Source organism: Amblyomma mixtum, chromosome 1 (genome assembly GCF_055824585.1).
Source record: "Amblyomma mixtum isolate Tamu chromosome 1, ASM5582458v1, whole genome shotgun sequence".
NCBI lineage: Eukaryota > Metazoa > Arthropoda > Arachnida > Ixodida > Ixodidae > Amblyomma > Amblyomma mixtum.
Window position 1 is genome coordinate 178,088,466 of NC_143012.1, and position 9,787 is coordinate 178,098,252.

Sequence of the window (9,787 nt, forward strand, 5' to 3'; positions counted from 1 at the left end):
CGACCTGTGAATATCGTGTCTGTTGCTTTTCCGAGAGCTACATCAACGACTGTCCAACCTGCTACTTGTTTGGGTATTAATGCTGCCTGTAAACAAACCTTGAGAGTGTTACCAGTGCCACCCTTCTCCTTAGCAGTGGACATGGAACGTCTTGTGTTACTGCCAGCTTCATGTAGAGCGTGATCGACAGAGAGGGCGGAAACTGTGCGAGAACCCTCTTATGCTGCCTATGGCTTCAAGACTGCCAGAATCGAGACCCTCGTTAGCTATTAGCAGGGAACTGAAAGAAGGGTGGTGCTGGTGAACACTCTCAAGGTTTGTTTACAGGCAACATTAATACCCTAAAAAGTAGCAAGAGCCGTTGATGTGGCTCAGTTGGAAGAGCACTCAACGTGATATTCGGAGGTCGTGGGTTTGGTTCCCACCACTGGCGTGTTGTTTTTCCTTCTACTTCGTGGTTAATTACCTTTGTTTCCAAAATGATTACAGCACTAATTCTGGTCTATAGCAAAAACCAAAATTTAAAAAGAAATCCCCTACGCTTTCATTGGCCTTGCCAACTGTTGGTTTGTTTCATTCATGTTTCATAACGAGCCCCCCATTTCCCTTTCACTTCCCCGCTAAAAGCGTGTGTAGAACTGATTCTAGGTTACCTGCTTTTTTTTCTATATTATGAGTTTTGGTATTTAGTCATTTAGCTTTCAGTTTATATTACTCTGAAAGTTGACAAGTAAAGGCTACTTACTGTACTGTCATTTAAGCCAGTATTTTTTAGTATCGAGGTTTTTTGTATTCCTTGCAAGATGACAAAGCATTTGGTGACATTTTGATTTTGCACTGTTTAATGTTTACTAGATAACTACGATCTGGCAAGAAAGAAGGAACTACAAGGTACGCTGACATCTGACCTGGGTTCTGAACCTGAAAATGTGCGGCAGAAAAGGAAGAGGAGGCCAGTGCAACGCCTGATTTCTTCGGATGAAAGTGACAGTGAAGGAAATACTTATGATATGCCTTTTGCAGACTTGCCACATCCAAGCCCTATTTTTGTTCCGCAGCCACCGCCGCCGAAAATAGCTAAATCCAAGGAGCATGCCTTATCTCCACTAGCGACTACAGCTTCTTCAATCAGACGGTCTCCTGCGACCATCTTGCAGCAACCTACCGAAGACAGTCAAGCACCCCAGCAAGGCAAATCACATAGAAACTGTGAGTGCTGCAGTCATTATTCATAAATTATGTGATAATGTGCACATCATATGATCATAATACCATTGCAAATCTGATAACTTGCTTTCCTTAGCAGCAGGAGTGTTTATCACAATTGCATATATGCAGAATGATAGCATCATGGACGTTCATTTCAAGGCAGTCTTGAGAGCACAGTAGATAAACAGATGTAACTTAATACATAATAAACTTACATCTGCAGTGGCATATTTTTGACGTAGTATGTGTCAGGGCATTGCTTTAAAGTTACAATGTGCTTGTCAACAAAGAATGTTTGCTTAATGATAATGATCAGGCAGCCCCTAATTTTCATGATTTGTCACTGCAGTGTTTGTGTTCCTTAACTCTTTACAGGCATTCTGAGCACTTTAGAAATTCGCTTAACAAATATTAATGAGCTTCCAGTGATGGTAATGTTCTGTTTTTCTAACGGAGATTTGCTGTTCACATCTTTTAGCACTGCAGCTGAAGACCATAAGAATGCTGAAGGAAATGAAAGTCTTGATGAATGAGCAGCTGAAAATACTTAAGAACCTACAGAACACCATCGTGCTGCATTTGCAGCCATTGACAGCAGCAGCAGAACCCGTGGATAGCACTGTTCTCGACTTGCTTCCTCTTTCAACGCACTCAGGCCTTGAACAACTTGAGCAGCACCTGTGTTGCAAAAAAGAGATCTGACCTAGTGAGTGCAGCATTGAAATTACTTGTAAATGATGTTCCTAACCATTTATAACTCAGATGAACAACTGTTAAGTATTGCAAAGTCACAGTGGCATTTGAACTTGAATGTGTAGTCAGTAGTTCTATACTGCAATAGTTTATTACAAGCTTCCTTGGTTTTAGAAGCATGGTCCATGATGAAAAAGGGGGGGCCGCAAACAAAACGGAGACAAGGAAAGGAGACAACAGGGCGCTCGTCCTGTTGTCTTCTTTCCTTGTCTCCATTTTGTTTGCGGCCCCCCCCCCATTTTTCATTAAGAGCAGCTTCCAACTCATCCAACCTTCCATTCCGTAGAAGCATAGTGCTAGAGTCATTAGCCTTTAGGTTTTTTCGCAATTCTTAAGTACCCTTTCTTTTTGTTGTCACTATTTCACCATTGTGCACGTTTCTATTTTAAGGTGGCACACCTCTCACTCATAGGGGGATCATCACTTAAAGATGCCTTACGTCAGGTTATGAAAAAGTGCATTTGTGACAGCTTGGCACCAGACTTCTCGCTGACCGGAAGAAAAGGGAAGCGGTCATTTATTGGCCTTCAGCTGCTTCTTGTCGTAACAGGTACTCTTTGCTCTACTTTTATTTATGTGCTCTGGGCAAATGCTTAATATTTCCCAGTCTCTCGGCTCAGAATTTTAACAACCACAGTCTACTCATGCATCTGTACACAAAACTATTTGGCATGTCAGTTATTACTGGCACAAAACCTTGTGAGTTGTTTACATAGCTCTGTTATCTAATCTGTGGCATTTAATGATAGCAGCCTTGGGGTCTAGGTCATCTGGTCTTTCATGTATCCAAAAAAAATATAAGGAATCTTTTTTCGTGTGAAACAAACGTGCCTAGAGCATGTCTACATGCTGTTTATGTTGCTTTATTGCATCTGCCAAAAATCATGCTAGAAATGTGCAGGGCACTTCACATGAGGCATGCAAATTAGTTCTGTATGTAGGGATGTCACACTGCACACTGTCTTCCTTTTAGCAAATGCACTCGCCTCATGTTGGCTGCCACTGCTTTACCAGAATGATCACAAACTTTCTACCTAAGTGCATGTACAGTTGCTGTTATATTTGCTACAAGCATGCAAAACCAGGTTCACCTTATAGTGTTCCAAAATAGGCATGTTATTGATGAAAAATTTTCATGAAAAAAATTGCACACTGTATGTTTTGCTGCCATTGAGCAGTATAGGCATATTGTGGACAGAAAACACCATTCTGAGCACTCAGTAAGCTTTGATATTAGAGTAAAATAAATTGTTTGTTTCTGACTGTTTCTTAACGCTTAACATTTCTGAATAGTATGTTTTCTTTTGAAAGTGGCCAAAATTGGACCATTGTAATACTCAACTGTGCAAGTATTTGTAATGGAGTGCAAGTACTCCAGAGATCTCTGCAAGCAATTAAATTGTGCTATTTCTTGCAGAGACACTTCGAAGCTCATTTCCGAAAGCAACGGACTGCCAGATTCAGATGTGCGTAGCAGACTGGCTGCGGTATGCTCCTTCTAGAGCAAAAAGCGGTATAAAATTTTTTTCAGTTTTTTTCTTTTTCATAGCTCCTTACAGCAAATTAATTAAGATAAATGCTGGCGTTTGCACATTTCTTTAGTGTTCTACCACACTGTATGGTTTCACAAATTCTGCCTCTCTCTCGTTGCTTTTTCTTAAGAATAGTTCTAGGGCTTATTGCCTTCACCTTATAATCATTTGTATGCAGTAAAGTTTAATAATTTAAACTTGAGAGGCTGTAAAAAATATCTGAATTATTTGAAGTTTGAATTATCCAATAAGCTAGAAAAATTTACAAGAACTGCTTGCATCAAAATATATTTATTTGGTAAAAGACTTGGAAATGGTCACCTGCTGGAGAACAGCATGACAATAGCAATTTTTTGCATTTGCATTTATGCTGTGTCGTGCGCACACTATGGAGAGCATGAGTGCAAAACTGCTCTAAAATGGTGCAAGTCTCCTTGGCATTGTTCCTATAGTGCAAGACGGTAGTGGTGGTTCCCTCTCACAAGGAGCTTCACCTAGTTTGAGGAGGTTTGACTGCACAGCATCTGGCTGGCACTTAAACACACAGTGTCGGTGTAATGAAAGAACCATGCGGGTGGAAGCAAGGGAAACAATCAATGCCACCAACATGGCATGCAGCTAGGCTTGGTTGGCTTGCTGATGCGCAGCCAGCAGCCGAAGCTCTTAAAAGTGAAGCCGAAATTAAGTGTTTGGCATACTTTGGGTCAGAATTAAGGCCATCCATTTGTCACTCTTGCTGTTGTGCATATGTCAGAGATGCATAGTCATCTCTGCAGAATGCAGTTCATGATTGAAAAAAGCCATTTTCACAATCAGTTCTGTGTGAATACCTAAATGCGACCTGCTTTTGGGATCCCATTGGGATTAATCATTGCGAGACCTGTAATGCCTGAATTGGCAAGCATTCGAGACATAGTAGATGGGTGTTGGCTGTGGGGCAGTGTTGACAATTTGAATTACTCGGATATTTGAATTAATGGGGGTTGAAATAATGAGCTTTTACTGTAGTTGCATGTCTTGAAGGTCATGCGGAGCAGAGAGGAGGCAGCCGCCGCATTGCTTGTCATGGCACTGGCTAATTAATGAGCTTCCACTATATGCTGCTTACCCACTTGCCACACAGCATGAAGAAGTAATTGCTTGTGAATGGTCTGCATAAGTAATAGAGGAGTCGAGAAGTCATGCTGTTTTATATTAAGACAAACTTTTCGCGAAGCAGACGTTTCATGACAGGTTGTTTAAAAGAATGACAGAGTGTATGTTGTTCTCGTTCAAACAACAAATAGAGGCTATTCGTGTTTTCTTTTCTCTTGCTGTCACCTCTTTGCGGCATTCATGTTGGACCAAAAGAACCCAAGCTGCAAGCTCATTTAAGCCATGCACCAGACTGAAGGGTGTGTGCATACTTCCTAAAGGCCGCAAATACACTGAGCATTTCTTGTATTTCTTTCTGTGGCATTACCAACAGTACATTCTGTCAATGGTATTTAACAGGGCATATTTAGTTGTAAAGAAAATGTAAACATGCTCTTGCTGTTTACATATGAGTCCACGTTTTGCAGCATGGTCAGAAAAGTATGTTGCACCTCAAGTGCTTAATGATAAAGCTAGTTTTCTCTGGTTACCTTTCAGAGCTTAAAATGAGGTATACGTGTTAATTCTTGGTGTCACAGAAAGCATCATTTCTTTCAAGAAGCAGCTTGTTTCCTTTATGTTTCAGGGAGATCGCCAGATTGGTAAGGGCTGAAGCTGACATGGAACCAGTGGAATGAAGAGCAGTACATCAATGTTAAGGTTTATGCAGGCAATGTTGCTACCTCTATTCCTTAGCAGCACTATATAACTGGTGTGGTGAAACTGTTATTGCCGATAAGATTTGTTATTACTGTTCATGTACCGTTTATTGTTTCTGCTTCACTGTGCTTTCTGGAAGCAGGCTTGCATCTTTTTATTCATGAAACATTGATCACAAGTTTTCTAAGTGTGCTCACTGCCTCGAGTCCCTGGCAGCAATATTTACCTGGTGTGGTCAACTGGTATCATTACAGCATTTATTTGTTATTACCACTTCGTGCTGTCTGTATGCTGTTCATTGTTTAAGCCAGCTTTGTTTAGATTTTTTATCAATGTGCCTACTTGCTATCACTACCTTTAGTTCCTGCCAGCAATATTTCATTGTTGTGGTGAATTAGTGTTGTTGCAGCAAATGTTTACTGTTTTTATTTCACGCTGCACTATTCGCATACTAATCCGTTGTTTCTGTCTGCTTTGCCATGTGCAGGTAAGCTTGTATTCTTTTCATGAAAGAAGAATCTTAATTGTTCTCTGTGTATGTGGTGCTAGTCACTGCCTCTAGTCTTTAGAAGCAATATTTAACCGGTGTAGTGAACTGGTATCATTGCAATATTTATTTATTATTACCCCTTTATACTATGCTGTTTGTGTGCTTTTTATTGCTTTTCTTTTAAACCAAGTTTGTATCTTTCTTTTTTTTCACTTTTTTAGGAACCTGGGCAGTTAAAATAGTAATATTTTGTCTGATGACATTGCACATTGAACATTTTAACATACTGTCAAGAACAAAAGTGGTGTATGCCACTCAGTGGCCGATAGAGCCTTACAAAGCTGCATTGCCAAGCCATCTGCCAGTAGCATCTGGAATGAGATAACTGTTGGGGAGTTCTTTGTGTAGGAAAGTGACATGCTGGCTGGCAGGTAAAAAAAGGGTCCTCATCATTTTTACTGGTCCGAAACACCGCCCGAGGACGGTACGGTGATGTAGTTGTCTGGCTCTACTGGCCCCGTCCCCTGCACTCGTGCTTCCTACACTACATCACCATCAAATTCACTGTAGTAAAGCAGTCAGAATTTCATGCTTCAGCAATTTCATTGCTTTCTGTTTGAATTGATCATTGCTTATACTGTTCTTGTTATCAGTATTTTGAAATGCCAGTAGCTTCTCGGACTCACTCGCACTTGGTGTTGAGAAATTTTGCCGTGCTTTGTTTCCTAGTGAATGTAGCATTGTGATTGGAGCTGTATTAGGCATGTCTACAACATGGCAAATTGCTACCAAGCTTTATTTTGCCAGCTTCAATGCATGGTTTGTTTACCGTAACCTGTATTTGTAATGGTTCTGTCAGCCAGTGTCACCTTGAATTTTTCATTTCATTACTTGGTGTATGCATTGTTTTACCAGCACTTCTCATGCAACTAAATGAGAGCTTTAGTTTTACTGTGACATCATCTTTTTCCTTGTGTTTGTTTGTATGTCAGTCTTTCTCTGCTACAGCCCCGCCGCGGTGGCTCAGTGGTAACGGCGCTCGACTACTGTGCCCAAGGAGGCGGGATCGAATCCTGGCTGCGGCGGCCGCTTTTCGATGGAGGCGAAATTCCAGAGGCCTGTGTGCTGTGCGGTGTCAGTGCGCGTTAAAGAACCCCAGGTGGTTTTCTGAAGCCCTTCATGCGGCCTCTCTCATAGCTCGAGATGCTTTGGGATGTTAAAACCCCCACAAACCAAATCTTTCTCTGCTACAATTACACCTTGCTTGTCCCACTTTGTATGAAAGTGTGGTTGAGATCAGAAAAGCATTATTCATGTGTTTTATATTTCATAACTGACAGGAAAAACTTGTTCATGATAAATATATTTTCTTCCAGCAAAGTTTACTTTACATACCACCCTGCAGCTGTGGTTAGGGCACTTGGACGCTGATCCCGAAGATGTGGGCTCAATCCGAACTACAAGAGCCACATTCCGATGGAGGCAAAATGCAATGTCCTATGTACTGCGCAATGTCAGTGCACATTAAAGAACTTCAGGTGGTTGAAATTATGCAGGGAACTCAACTATGGCGTCTTTTATAGCCCAAGCACCTTTTTAAACTAGCTATCATTTTACTGCTTCCTGCCATGTGTTCCGAGAACACTGCATTATGTAAAAAGAACTGCCCTAAAAAGAATCCTAAACTGCAGCTACAATGTTTACATGCCCTCCTTTAGTCTTGTCTTTTAGTGCAGCATATTTTCATGGAACTTCGTCTAGTATGAACTGCATGTGTGCTGCACAAGCATGTCCCGTGAATGTTGTGGCGACGTGACTAATGTTTGATTTTAATGTTTTGTGAATGTGGATGAAACTTTGCTGCAATGTTGTACATATGCTAAATATGGATGCAATGTTGTAGACAACGTCACAGCAATGTTTCTGTATGTATGTTGTCTTGACATTGCCAAAGGAGGACGCTAGCCACGTTGGTGCATCCTAAAAAGGTAATATTGGTACAATGTTTCAGCAACAATTTGTGCTACTAGGGTGTGGTCTTCAAGTTTTCCAGACTGGGCACGACCTGGAGTACGCGCCATATGCGCCATTGCAGTTGATGCATTTTGGTGTGCGTTCGCATCTTTCTTCTGTGTGTGTGTCTTCTGCGCATGTGACATAAGTGGGTTTACCCCGGCAAGCGAACATGCTGTGTCCAAAGCGCTGGCACTTGAAACATCGTCTCGGATTCGGTATGTATGGGCGGACTTTACAATGGAGGTATGCGGCGTGGATGGAGTCAGGCAGAGTTGTGCTATTGAAAGTTAGGACGATGTGTTTTGTCTTGATTTCAGCATTGTTTCTCCGGATGGTTATTCGTCGGGCTGCTATTACTCCTTGTTCAGCTAGTTCTTCCATTTCAGCATCGGTACTCTGCAGGAGTTCATGTTCGGATATCACGCCCTTTGAGTGGTTGAGGGTGCGGTGCGGGGTTACCTGTACACTCATTTCTCCAAGATTCTCTAATGACATCAGTTTGGTGCTCTGTTCTTTTGTGTTTATTTCTACAAGATCTCCGGTTCGCTGCTTTTTTGCTTTGTAGTTTCTGCCGACACAGTTCTTTACAGTGTTGGCGATCACAAATGCAGACAAGTTTGCTACCGGTTCATCAGTGTTTGAGTGAACCAGAAAAAAACTTTGCAAATGTTTCTGGTTTCTGTGGCATCAATTTTTTCGCATCGGTGCGACCCCTTTTTGGGGGCCGATCAGATTTTTTTGCAAATTTTTCCATACAGCATGTACTGGCTAAGGGTTCCTAATACTATGTCGCCTCTGATTCACCCTTATACACAGAGGAAGGTCCCGGGACTCCCCGCCTGGTAGACAGACGAGGAGCCCATCAGCCGAGGATTGAACACTTCCTCGACCGCCACCGTTCAAGGTTTCTTCCCTCCACCTCTGCACCAACACCTCGTTACACAAGGTGCCCCTGCGGGACTAATGACGCAGACCACAGACGCTGCATTTTGCAAGCGCCTTGCTGTTGCCTTCTGGGGCGTAGAGGTGCTTGCAAAACGCAGCATTTTTGGAAAGCAAAGCAACAGACATTTCACAGGGCAAGACGACAGTGTTTCCACCTCTTTCGCCCATGAAGCTGATGGGAATGTCGTGTGAGTAAATGCAGCAGTCTTTTATGCTTACCTTTGTTTTTGTTACAATACTGTAAGGTGATGCTCATTCTAGACATAAAACCTGTAGCACAAAAGCAGTCACTGTCAAACAACACAAAACAGGAGTGCCGAGATTGGAGCAGTGAAATGATCACATTGCAGTTCACACCGCTGGGATACTAGTGTACTTTATTGTCACTTCTTTGGTATAATGACTGCTGCGTGGAATTATTTCACCTCATCTGTATTTTTTTCTTTTAGCTAATATTTCTATGATATCCTGCTCGCTTTTAATTTGTTGGCTGGTGTACATAATTATACTGAAGCTCAATTTTGTAGCCTATCAGGTGTAACAAATTTATTGCAGGTACTCTGGTTTGAACTTCTGTTTCACGTACATTCCTGGTCATTCAAGTATGAAATATAAAAGTATGTTTATTTCCACTCGTGGTGCAGCCACTGCTGTCTATAAATAACAAGTAGGCTAAATGCTGCCATAAATACTATGCCCATTGTGTCTTCCGCATTGAGGTTTGTCATTTACTTGCATTTTTTTTTTTAGCTGCCTTTGCTTACTTCCTCAAGAGAAAAGGGTGCCCAGAGGAGGAAGTTGGGAAACGCCACAAGCAGCTTGTGAGGTACCTGGCGCAAAAGTGTGCTGATCTGCGGCGCGCTAATGAGGTAAGATTCATACCAGGGGTTTTCCAACTAGCTTCTGCAGAATTCCCCGGGCTCCAGAGCCCCTGTTGTCCTCTTCAGGAACAACAGGTCCTCTGTCCTGGTTGGTTTCCTCTCGTGTTTCCTGGTTTTGGCTGTTTCTGACCTTTACTTTGTCCTTGGAGTGCTCTGTAGGGTTCTCC